Genomic DNA, 12,853 nt, shown 5'->3' on the forward strand with positions numbered 1-12,853 from the left:
GATGGGGGCTTGTCAGCCAAGCATCTGAAGGGGCAATAGATGGGGCTGTGATTCTGCATCATTAACATTCAGTCTGTGTATTGTGAAATCACCTGGCAGGACAAATATGATCCAGATCAGGTGTGTGCACWCTGTTGCTTTGTGTTGAATTAGCTAGAACATGCTATATCGTGTTTATATTGGCTTCATGTTCGTATGCTGGCTGCAGGAGGACATATGATACCCCATCTGGCATGAGTTCTTCTGGACTAAAGTTACACCTTAACAGCTCAGAGGATAATTTTGACTAGCCAGAGTGATATATACTGGATCAGAGTTTTGCTGTGTGGGGTCATAGCAGTTTTGATCCAGTTTTGGGGTACCCTCAAACTAGACTTTCTGTTTCTGTACTGTGTAACTGTGCAGGTATGTGTGACGTTCATGGGGATGTTTCCCTGGAGAAATGTGAACTCCTGCTGAAAGGCTGCATTAGTGGTAAGGCTGTTTCTTAGATCACTTCAGTAGCTTCTGTATGTRGACTTGACCTGTAGATTATGTCTTCTTGGGATGCATTTTCAATGCCATACAAGATAAAGGGACTGGTAGGGTGACTGCCTGCTTTGGAATCACAGTGTTGGAAAGGACTTTGAGATGTCCTCTGACTCGTATCTCTGCCCTAYAACCAAGTCCACCATGTCTGTCCTGACAGATGTTTGTCTGATTGTTTTCACACTCTGTGGTAATGGAGAATCTGTCACTCAGCAGCAGAAATTTAGCCCAAGGCCTGATTTGAAACTCCACTGCTGCAGTTTAAACCTGGATCTTCTTGTCCCATTCACTGCCTTTAAGGAGAACGGTTCTTTCTCTTCCTTTTGGCACATCCCTTTCTCTGAGTTATCCTTTAAAGCATTTTCACAGCCATCTCATTTCTATCTATGTCAGATAGAAAGTGCAGTATGTGTGGTGGGATGCATCCAAAACTTGCTAAGATTTGCACTAAACTTCTAACGCTAATCAAGCCATCTGTGGCTCATCTTCATGCCTGTGCAGCAGCTCACATACACATCCTCAGAGCAAATAGAGCCCTGAATCGCTATGCTTGCATGTGCAACAGCACCAGATCTCCTGATAGTCGTCCACATGAGGACAGAGAGCTATGATGCAAAATAAGTCCATAACAAAAGTATGTTGATTTTAGTGCTTTACTTGAACTCTTAAACATGCACAGTTTGCAGCTGCATGAAAATGAAAAGATTCCTCATCCTTACTGAGAGCCTAACTACTTCTGAAAACAAGTTGTCTCTCTTTCCATCTGATTTAAATTTGAGAGAACCACTCCATGTCCCAAAGCTGAGTGATTTTATCACCTCTTCACCAGCCAGAGGATGTGATGACAGATTTCTTGATCAAGCTGAATAGCTTTGCTGAGAGAACTCCCRGTTTCCATCCATCCAAGAAGCCCTGATGTTTGCTTAGAATCCACTTGCTTGTTCACTGCAAAGGTGCTTGCTCTSAGCATAAAACTGCTCTCTAAGGGCTGGAGACCAAAGAGGGGCTGCAATATAGTCTCCAAATAYAGCTGATGTGATAGAGGCTGCCTTCAATAAACTCAGAAGATGATGTGATTTCAAGAGTTTGTATTGATACCATGTTAACTGTAACTGTTACAAGGATTCATTTTATAAGTGGTGTTCATGAGGTAAAATGTGTAAACTTCATTCAGGATACTAAAATATTGTATTAATGATATTGCTTAAAAATGTGCAGAGAGGAATAACATATTCCTTTYTTCCTGGCCTGCTCTCCTTTAGAGAGCTTCCTGAGAAGCCATTCCCTGGATCAGTGATCTTAGTCCATCTTACAAACAAAAAGTGTTTGGCAGAAAGGTAATGTGAACGTGACCTTGAACGTCAGAATGCAGCAGAGCACATGAGCGTTGAGGCACTTTTCCCAGCTACTGCTGGCAAGTAACTTCCAGGGCAGATGCAATAGCTGATCAATCTATCATGGACAAAGGTTTCCCTTTCCACGGTTATGTGTAATAAGGAAAACAGCAATTTGCAGTGAGTCTTTCTGGCCAGGAGGTGTTTTTGCTGGAGGTCACATCCTCTCTTTTAAAGTATCTCTGACTCCAAACCGATCAGCTGGGTTCCCTCAAAAATCAGGTGTCATGTTCAGAGTATRGGTTGTCCTAAAGATTTTGGGCTGGAATTTCTCACCATCAGCTATATAGGGAGCCTTGATGATTAACTCAGATCTGGAACAAACTTCTCCACCGTAGGAATTCCCCAACTTGGAAGGAAATTGAATAGCCAGAGCTGCAGGGAAAGCTGTATTGATCTGTTCCTTAGGGTCTCTGACCAGTTGTGTCCTGGGGTGAATGATTCTGACTGGCGTGAAAAAGGGATATTTTGTACTGTGGTCACATTCAGATACCTGGGGGAGGGGACCAGGGAATGAAGCAGTTTAGTTTGTTTTGAACCAAGAAAATCCTAAAAATGAAAAAAAAATAAAGATAAAATAATCCAGAAATCTTGAGTCAACCTAGGACATGGTATTTGATCTGAAACACAATGTTCCATTTTACAGTTCAATTTCTTTCTTTTTTTTTTAAGTCAGGTTTTTCAATAAAACCTCCAAAAGGTTCATTTCAGAAACACCTACATGAAGTCAACCTCTTTGCTTTGAAAACACTTTGGAATGAAATGTTTTGAAGTTTAAAAAAGAGCCTCCTTATTAGGGTTGTTGGTTTTGTTTGTTTTTTTGGCAAAATGTGCTTGTCAAATTCAGCCCAACTTTGTGAATGGTTTATGTCCCTCCAAAATTAAACTCTAGTCAAAGTTACTGTTCATTGCACAAATTTACCCGCTGTCTCTCTGAATCTGCTGAAGGCAAAACGGAGTCAGTGATTCAAGCCGGAGCCGTTCCACCTCCTTGGAACCACGGATGGACGGGAACCCAGGGCAGTTTCACAAAGGAAGCAATTCAGCTCCCAGTAATCAAAAGCCAAGTCCAGCTTCCTTCCCAGGGATCTGGAGTCGCCTTGCTGCAAGTGGCCCAAATTCCCATTGTCTCCCATGGAGACAACGAGGAGTTAAAGCCCGTCCCACCACCGAATCAAAGAAATAGAAGAGCAAGGGAAGAAATGCCCCAAACCACTTTTATTTATCTGCTTCCAGGAAAAAAAAAATGAGCACGAGACATGAGGTTTCCTTTCAGGCACTTTCTAATGACTCAGGATGAGCCAACGAAACAAATAAGAGCAGCCAGGAGAGCTCTCCGCTCCGAAACGGCAGAGAAATATTTGCCAGTGCAGCAGCTCTGCAAATGTGTGAGGCTGTTAAGCTCCTAATCCCATGTCTTATTTTTATGAATTTTCACACTAGTGGGTTATAATGAACGCTGAGCCCAAAGACATTAATTACTTGGGCCCTTTTTTTGAGAGGAATTTCGATGGAGTGTAACGTTTTAAATTACAAGGTGTGAAATAAACTCTACAAAACTTACAGCTTTAGTGGAGGAACTCCAAAATCAAATAAAAATGCAAAACCGCTGATGAAGTCCAATTTACTGTAAAATGCCCTGGATCATGGTGTTCCAGTAATTTTTTTTTTTCCTACATACTTTGGTTAAAATAATTTATATCCGCTGCAGTGTTTATGTACCTTAAGCTTTATTTATTAAAGGATATGTATATTTCAAGCCCGGTTTTAATGAGACATGCTGAAATCTGTAAGGTACAGTGCGACTTTTGTTCTAATCCGCACTAAATCTCTTCTCTTTACTTTTTCTGTGTTGAAAACATTCATGTTGGAAGGAAAGAGCCGTGTGTGTGTGTGCGCGCATGTATATAAATTTCAGAATACGTATAAATATACGTGTAAAGTAATGAGGAAAATTTATTTCTCACTTTCTATCATCAAGGCAAATACTCCGTCATTATTCAGTCTGAGCACTTAAAAATCACGGATGGATTTTATCTTCCTTCTTAGAATGGGGCAATTATTTCTTTTTTTAGGCAAATTATTTATTTGCCGAYGACTGGCTTTAGGTCAGCTAAAATGTCTGTGATTTCACATCAGCTTGACGAACTGTTTTGGCAAAGGAAGAAAAAGAAATCCAAGCATTTTGGCTTTGTTTTGCAGTAAAATGTTTTGAGATTTCATTTTGAAACAACACTCAAGCTAACATTAACATCAACTAAAAGATACTCTGCAAGCTAAGAAACTTCTTACAACTGTGAATAAAATAAGGTTGTTTCTTGGGTCTTTTTCTTTTTCTTTTTTTTTCTTTCTTTTCTTTTCTTTTCTTTCTTCCTTTTTTTTTTTTTTTTTTTTGCTTTGAAACTTTCTTTGTGAGTTTTCATTCTTGCAAGCAAATCAAAAATGTTTTTGCTCAGATAGATGAGTTTAAAAACTGCAATGTTTATGGCCATTTCAGTTTAGTATTAGAAGTAAATTCTAAAATTCTGTTAGGATTTAGGAGTTTAATCTAATTTAAGCCCTATTTTCAAAGACCTTGTAGAAAGCCCGGCTTTCATTGACACCTAAGGACAAGATGAAAGGTACTTAACTGCTCAACTTTTACTGATATTGCTGGAACATAGACACTGAGCTGGCTCCACCAATGTCCTTTGTAGTGCCTAAAGTGCTTTTGAAAGTGGTACATAGGTTCCTAAATCCCTTTAGAAGTAATATGTAGCACCAGTGAGGTGGGCAGGAAATTGACTGTCTTTTTTTAGAAAACAGGTTTTGGTGAAAATGAAAGAAGTCTACTTCTGATTATTTTTATTTAGATTTTATGAACAAAGGAAATAACAGAAAGATCTTTAGTTTAAAGATGCTGGTCAGAAAGACAGCAGGATAAAATCTCTTTTCAGAGAAGCGAAAATGGAAAATTTCTGGTAAAAATCACCTTTGCTAGGCTTTTCCTCAGATATCTGCATTTCAAAGACTATCTGAAAGCAGAGAAGGTTTCAGGTCTGGTGAACTTGATTTCCTCCCCTCTCTCTGCACATAGAGCCACTTATTTTTCCTGTGAAGTTAAAGACACGAGTTCTCAGCAGAGTTTAATGAAGTCTGGCCATAGAAGGGAAGACTTTCCTCTGTTTCAGTGAAAACGTTTGCTTTAGAAGTGAATGCATTTCTAGGAAGGGAACCCCAAAGCCCAGAAATGGCTCACCAAGGAAATGAAAGGGAGAAGCTATAGGAGTTGGGGAGCAGAGTAATAAACCACAGGTTTGTTCTGTAACAAATTCCAGCGCTTGCGAGACTTTTTTAGACATATGGAAGTCCATTTAGGAGGAAAATTGGTTGCAGCCGCTGATTCAGAACCGATTGGAATCAGTGGAAACATTTCCATTGTCTTCTGTCCTGAAGAAATGCTGTTTCTGTCCTTCCTTCCATCCCTAGCCTGTGCTCTCTCTCCGGGCCATATGGAATTCATCTCCTTCAAAGACATGTAAGAGAAGAGGGTTTGGCTTTTTAACGGCATGATGTAGCTATGTGGACAGGAATGGTTGATTTCTACTCGATTGGCTACAAATCAGGTAACCAACACCTCAGTCCTGAGCGGCTGGCTTCGGTGGAGCACTTTCGGTGGATCTGGGTGCAGCTGGCCCTCCTATTGCGGGGTCGAACGTGGCTTTAATCACATCAGCACGCTAATTGTGCCCCTCAAGAAGAGCTTGGAGGAACAAGGGTCTGCATTTTGACAACCGTCAGATTTCTTTATTGCTGACCGTAATTGCTGGGCCGTCCCTGGGAAAGCGTGCTGGGTAACTGCTTGTCTGGCTAGTCCCCTACAAAAGSTATTTCAGCTCAGAGGCTTTTCTAGCATTAAACCCAGAGCCAGACTGCCTGGGGAGGGTGAGCAAATCAACCCCCCAAGAGCTGATTTGAAAGGGTTCCTCTTTCTGCGAGCCAGGCCCCCAAAAATGGGCATGGAAAGGGGCTGATACTGACAACTACTCCTCGGTCTCATAGGATATTCACCTCCACATACACCTTTGATCCCCACCACTGTCTGCCTCCTACTGTTAAAGCCAGGACAGATCCCAACGGAAGAGGTGACAGCCTGCAGAGCAAGAAATGTTGCAGCATTTCCGCCTCTAGACTGAAACATTGATATTTTCRGACTGAAACTAGGTTGGAGGGAGTGCAAGAGATCAGATGTGAGATGTAGGACAGAGGTGTTTTTCTGCCTTCAAACAACATCCATTTTACTGGAATTGGTCCGAAAGAGGCCCCTACCAGGCAAGCAGGACGTGTCAGCAAGCAGCTATGCTGCGTTCCTGGAGYGGGGCTGACATGCAGACACAACCGGCTCCGGGCTGGCAGCGGGGGGAGAAAGCTGAGGTTTGCATTTTCTAGGGGAAATAATCACAAATATGTGAGTACACACACCAGGCTGCGAACGGAGGGCTTGAGCTCCRTTGCCTTCACCATCTGTGACCTGCGGTGTGACCCAGACAAGTCTCTTCTTGTCACTGTGCCTCTTTTCTTYTTATTCACATCTGCCTGGTCCCTCCAAAGCCCTCAATCCTTTGAGGTAAGAACTGTCTTACACAGATGTACAGCTCCTTGCGTGGTGTGGCTCACATGTCTCTACCTCTTGTTGGTAAACCCCAGTGCTACCATCATCTCCAGATGAAGCATATGTGCCAACAAGAAAATCTTCCCTGAAAATGATTCTGGGTATCAGATGGCTCTGCTCCTCCCTTCTCTCTGATGAACTACAAGTTTCATGGCAATCTTCTCCGGGTATTCTGGACAATGAGTATGTTTCTTGCCATGTAATTAAATTATCCACTTTAGAAAGAAAAAGTTGTGGTTTTGTTCCCATTACAAAAACAAACAAACAAGGACTGATATTTATTATAGGCCAAGGCTACTCAACAAGTGTTTTCTGGAACTCTAATAAATTGCTGAAGAAAGTTTACAGCTGAGCCCTAAAGATGGTTTAGTTTTCCAAGTGGCTGGGATGTATTTATTTCCCATTTTGTTAACCCGCAGCCTGGTGAACAGCTTAACATGCTCTTTCCAGGGTTCAGGTGGTGTCAATCCAAACCCATGCTCTTCGCCCCGAAACAGTTAACTGCTTTATAATTAAAACCATGCCAATTATTCATTTTCTAGTTTTGCATTTATTTCCCCTATTTGTACAGCCTGCTATTTGCTTTTGCTTCCATTTCATTAAAACGGCTTCCAAAAAAAAAAAAAAAAAATCCCAGTTCAAAAACCCTGGCCACAACACACTCAAAGCAAACAACACAACAAGTATCCACCAAGGAGTCTTTCAACTAAATTGTGTTTTGGGACCACATGTCAAGGGCATGTCTGTGAAGCAAAGGATAGGGCAGGTTAATGACAATCTCTATTTTTTGGCATCTGGAGAAAGTCTTGTCCCTTGAGCAGTGGCCAAGAAGAAGTGGGCCTGACTGTGTTATGAAGAAAGCAGTAACACAGGAGACCCTGAGGACATCAGTCTTAAGGCTCTCAAGACTGTAGAAGAAGAGGAAAGACCAGGGACCAGCAGTGAGCCTGTCAGGACGCCTGTGTATAGCGGTTGTGGGGTCTGTGCCACGTTCTGGCCATGTAGTGCCCAAAATACATGGTTTAGCAGCTCAGGAATCGGGACCAGAGTGTCATCCTGCAACAGTTTAAACACACACTTAATTTTAAGCATAGCATTTGTGCGTGAAGATGAGTGTGGACAGATGTCCCCATGGGAGCAAGGCACTTAAGTACAAGTTGGTTGTTAAGCGCACGTTTAAATATTTGGCTGGATTAGCAGACTAGTATTGAAATATTTGCTTTTTGCAAGAACCCCGAAAACATTAGAAAGTTGACTTTTTTTCAGTTCATTACTGGGCCTGCCAATGACATCATTCGTTTGCAAGGTGAGAAAAAGTGTTTAAATGAGATTAAAAAAAAAATTAAACAAGACGCAATTTTAATGACCACTTACAAAGGAGATTTATGGACATGCATAAAGCTGCTTTCCATGGGAGAGGGGCTAAGCTTTTAACAGTTACCTTGCTTTGGATTTTTTTTTTCCATCTTGCAATATAATACCCACAAATATTTGTGAGTTGTGACTGTGCTCCGAAGGGTTAGTCCTCTTCCAGAAAGGAGGGGGATGGAGAGAGAAAAGACGAAAACAGTGGTGCCAATTTGTCTGCCCAGACTCTGATTATGGGAGGTTTTTTTCTTTTTCCTTTTTTTTTTTTTTTTTTTTTTTTTTTTTTTTTTTTTNTTCCGGTAGGGGAGAGAACTTGGTGGGACGCTTTCTTTCTCCAGGGTTAGGGATATCTGATATCCAGCCCAAGAGCAGCCCAGCAGACTAAACTTTCATCTCTAGCAGCGAGAAATTTTAAGGGGGGGGAAAAAAAAAGTTTGTGGATAAACATCTTAGCTAAATTTGCAGGAGAACCTGAAGTTGCTGCTGGGGCAATTAAGGCTGCTTGATTGTAAAGAGCACAGATCTCCATAATGTGCATGGAGGGGGGGAGAGAGAGATTATTTGGAGAAGCAGAGGTGGTTTCAATACATCTATTTATTTATTTGCGTGCCCTGGGCCTTGCCCTCATCTCCCGTCTAGGCCTGCTATCCAGTGACCCTTGGTGCTGATTAAAGTTCCCGGATGACCTCTGAGTGCTTTTGTTACCCTGCCTGGTAATAAAACTCTGGTTAAACGGCTGGTTTATCCAAACCTGCGGCTCCTTATGCAGTGAGCTCTGGAGCCAGCTCGGGTCTGAGCCCCTGGGAACACACAGCTTAGCCCTGATTTAGCTCAGCTAGCTCTRTTTAACTGGCCCGGGGGGTACCTGGTGGATGGAAGGAGCAGTGGTGGATGAGTAGGCAGCATAAAAGAGCCACAATCTATTTGTTTTATTACCAGGTAGAGTCATGGCTCCTGAGATAAGTAGTCCACTGAAATCCATGAGAGGCACCAGAGCGGGTTCAGTGTGGTGAGGGTGGGCTCCATCCACCTGCAGAACTGTGCTCCACCACCTCTCGCTCACAAAGTCCCACAGAGCTCACGCCACCACCATCAGCCCAGCTGCTCATAATCCAGCTGCTGGAATGAAGCGGCAGATGGAAAAGGTTTGTGTGATACTACTGCAGTTTCCTCTTGCACCAGGCATGGGTGGCACCCATGAAGCCTCATCTTATGTTGGCTTGAGAGGCTGTGATGCGTGCTGTCTGCTCCTCCACCTCTTCTGTGGCACTGATCCCTGGGTCCATCGTCTCAGAGTGGTGTTGACACGCASCTTCTCCAGAGCCAGCCTCCGGGGCCAGTGGCAGAGCAGGTAGCCACATGAGAAGGAAGTATGATTTGGTCACCCAAGCTTTTAGAACAATAAAAGAGGAAACTAGCTCCTGCCATTCCCCGCTGGTGAATGTGCTTCCCATCTCTTTTGAAGGCTRAAGTGGCAGCTGCTGGAAATGCAGTTATCTTGGAATCTAAAAACTGGGACTTGTACGGACAAACTAGTGAACAACTTCTCTCTCTCTCAGCCCCCTCCTCCACTTGTGTTTTTTAAAGGGGGAAGGAAAGGAAAAGAGGAAGGGAAAAGAAGGGAAAAGGGAGGGGGAAGTGCTCTAGCCTTAATGGAGTGTGTTTGGGGGTGGTCTGAGCAGGGTAGATTTTAAAAAGTAAGGGCCCCGCTGATGAAAACTGCAACCCAGATGCCTCACAGACAGCCCAGCTGCCCCTACCCTCTGAGGCAGGGGGGCACTCTGAAGGGCCAGCCGGATGGGGCTGTGCAGATGAAATCATTCAGGGGAGATTTCCCTGGCTGCGGGGGAAGATTGGCCCTGGATTCCCTCCTCAACCCTTAGCTGAGCGTGCCACCATCCCCACTGCGTGGTGGTTGTTGCCATGATGGCTCTGTTGCTGTGAAGCRAGTTTATCTTCCCTTGACTAGCACACACCTTCCTCACCCCCACCCACACAGCTGAGGTAGGGGGCAAATAGAGAACCCCCTGGCTGGTGTCCTGGGGCCACCTCCCTTACTACAACTAGTACCTAGGAAAAAATATAAGTGCATGGCCTTGTCCCCCAAGCCATGTGGTGCTCCAGCCCTATGCTTTACGCATGTGTGTAAGTGGTCTTCTGGCTCAAATTCTAGATTTTGTGCAGTGTTGATGTTGCARTTCCTAAATAACCATTCCCAAAGCCTAGTATTTATCACCCCCAGGAACCAGTAACAAGCTACCTCACTCTGACTGGAGATGTGATAGCACTTCCAGGAATGATTGTGTGTGATGTGAACTCAGCCCTTGGTTCAAAATATTATGCAGAGGAATAATAAATCTTGGTTTTAAATTGCTGCCCCATATAAGCTTTGATTAGACTGTGATGGTCTGTTCACCCTGGAGCTGCTGGTATTAATCTGTATGCTAACCCTAATTATAAACCGCTCATGGCATTTCCAGATGATATCAAGATGTTTGGGATTAAAAGAAACCCTGATGTTGAGTTTACAGGTTAAAATGACTGTAGACTACCTGATCCCCCCAGATCTAATAATGCACTTCTATGTGGGGGAGAGAAGAAGAAAAAAAGAGGGAGATCTGGCCCAAGGGTGTAGCAGGAGCTTGTGGCAGGGAGGGCTGGCTGGAAGTGTATGCATACATTCCCAAACGCTTGCACACATGTGTAAGGCGATACAGCTATAGCACACACATGTGCCTGCAGGTGCTCTTTGCCTTCAGCTCCATGTAGTTCTAATTCAGTCCTGAGTGAAGCAAGTGCAAAGTGGCTGGAGACCAGACATTTCAACGAATGCAGTGCAGCAGGGAGAAGKGAGGAAAACTTTTGAGGGCTAGTATGGGGAAGCGACAGGATGGGAAGAGATGAAATGGGATRGATGCAGCCTGAGAAGTTGTCAAAGGTGGAGAAATGCTCCAATTTGATGCCTCAGTAGCCTCTTCCTAAGGAGCCCATCTCAACTGTAGGCACCTGGCCAAGGTCCTCAGGAGAGCAGCGCCGGAAGGCACGTCTCAGAATAGCGCTGAGTGCCTTGCGCGGTTAAGGCCAAGGAGTGCGGAGCGGTTTCCGAGGGATGCCGGCTTGTGCCATTGTATTGTCTGCTAGCTCTTCCCTCTCCCAGCTGCCCTCCTGCAGTACTGTTTTTGAATGGCTAGGTTGAACCAAATTTGATAGATTTAAAAAGGACTGTAAAACAATAAATGCTGACAAGTTTCACAAAAATAAGGTAGGGCAAAGAGATCCAAACCAGTTTCTGTTACTAAGCAAAGCACTTCACCTGAGCTCAATGATATCTGAAAGCTGAAAATCCACACCTGTGTGTCACAGCCTTCGCAAGTTCTCCCTGGTTTCTTACTCAGGTAGAAAAGAAGTTATTTAAGGCACCTGAAAACCTGAAACAAGTGGATAGYATGAAGAGGTGAAGTGGTGCATGGCTGGAAAGGGCATGTGATGTAGTGGTGAGTGCTGAAGAGCCAAGCACAAGGAACAGAGTGGGTTAAGCCTTGGCTTAGTCAGTGCTTGGGTCTTTCTTGCGTTCTGGTAATGCTGACTACAAGAAACATGAGTTGCTATGGGAATATTACTGCTGYCCTGGTGGTTCATCTGCTGTGAGTGTTTCCTGTTGACTGCAAGGCCCTTGGGAAGACTCTCAGCTCCTTTTTGTTGTACCTGAAAATTGGCACATGATTATGGTTGTAGGTCCTAGGAAGCCCCTGTTTGGATGTGACACAGAGGTGAGCAGGACATTTCTGAGGGCTTATAACATGCTCAGGTAGACTGTATCAGTGCAGATGGGAACCAMAAGAGCTGCTGAGTTTCACAGGAAATTGCAAGAATCAGAGCAAATACTCAAGATAGAGACTTTCTCACTGCAACTAAAGATGAGCTTTTAATTCACTATGGGAAAAGAAAGCGGAAGCAAATGCTTCAGAGCTGCTGATGAACATCATCTGCAGAGGCTAAAATTTTTTTTTCCCTCATCTTCTTGAAATATAACTGGAGAAGGGTGGGGGTAGAGGAATGATAGAGTTTGAGTTTCTGTATATCTCACCTTCTCTGAGCATCAGAGGTGATCACAGGTAGGAGACAAGATTTGAGGCATGGCTCTAGCTGGTGCTTGGTTGGTGAGTCTTACTGATAAGCTGAAAATGATCACCATGTTTGGGACAGGAAGGGTCAAACTGAGGCTCTGGCTGCTCTCTGCAATGTGACTTTTAGTTGGTGGGCATTTCACGTAGTCAGTTCCTGGATATTTTAGGACCTTTTGTCTCAGATGTCCCCTGCCTTGCCTGGAGTGTGAGCTGCAGGCAGTCATTCTCCAGGCAGCCTGAGAAGCTGGAGGAATGGGGTGGTGAGCAGCTGCCAGGCACAAGCTGGGGAGGAAGGGCGGGAGGAGCTACCTGTTCAGGATACCAGTCTAGTAAGAAGGTGGGAAACATCAAACTAACTGCTTCATGGCCCTGTGGGGTGTTGATATGTGCATCCAGCATTTGCTSTCTTGAGCCCTTTGTAGCATGAGAGTACTTCCCAGCCCCAAGGTCATAAAACTGGTGCATTTTGCCACCTTTGCTCTGTGCTTACTGCTGAGGACAACTTGCCTCCCTATCMCTTTTTCCCTCTGAAACAGAGGGAAGCCTGCTGAGATCTATGTTACAGAGGACCATGCTTTAGCTCTTGCCAATCCTGYGGCTATTTATTCTGCAGAAATTCCTTGAAACCCTAAAATGAGTGCTTGGGCTAGCCATTTGAACACTTCATGAGAAGAAAATGAAGCATCTGAGATGGGTGGCAAATATCCCCTTCTGTTTTACCTTCTTTGCTGGTGGCTGGCAGAAAGGACAAGATGAACACCAGAAGGTAATGTCCTTGAGCATTC

This window comes from Rhea americana, unplaced genomic scaffold (genome assembly GCF_003343005.1).
Source record: "Rhea americana isolate MKP2758 unplaced genomic scaffold, rheAme1 scaffold_162, whole genome shotgun sequence".
NCBI lineage: Eukaryota > Metazoa > Chordata > Aves > Rheiformes > Rheidae > Rhea > Rhea americana.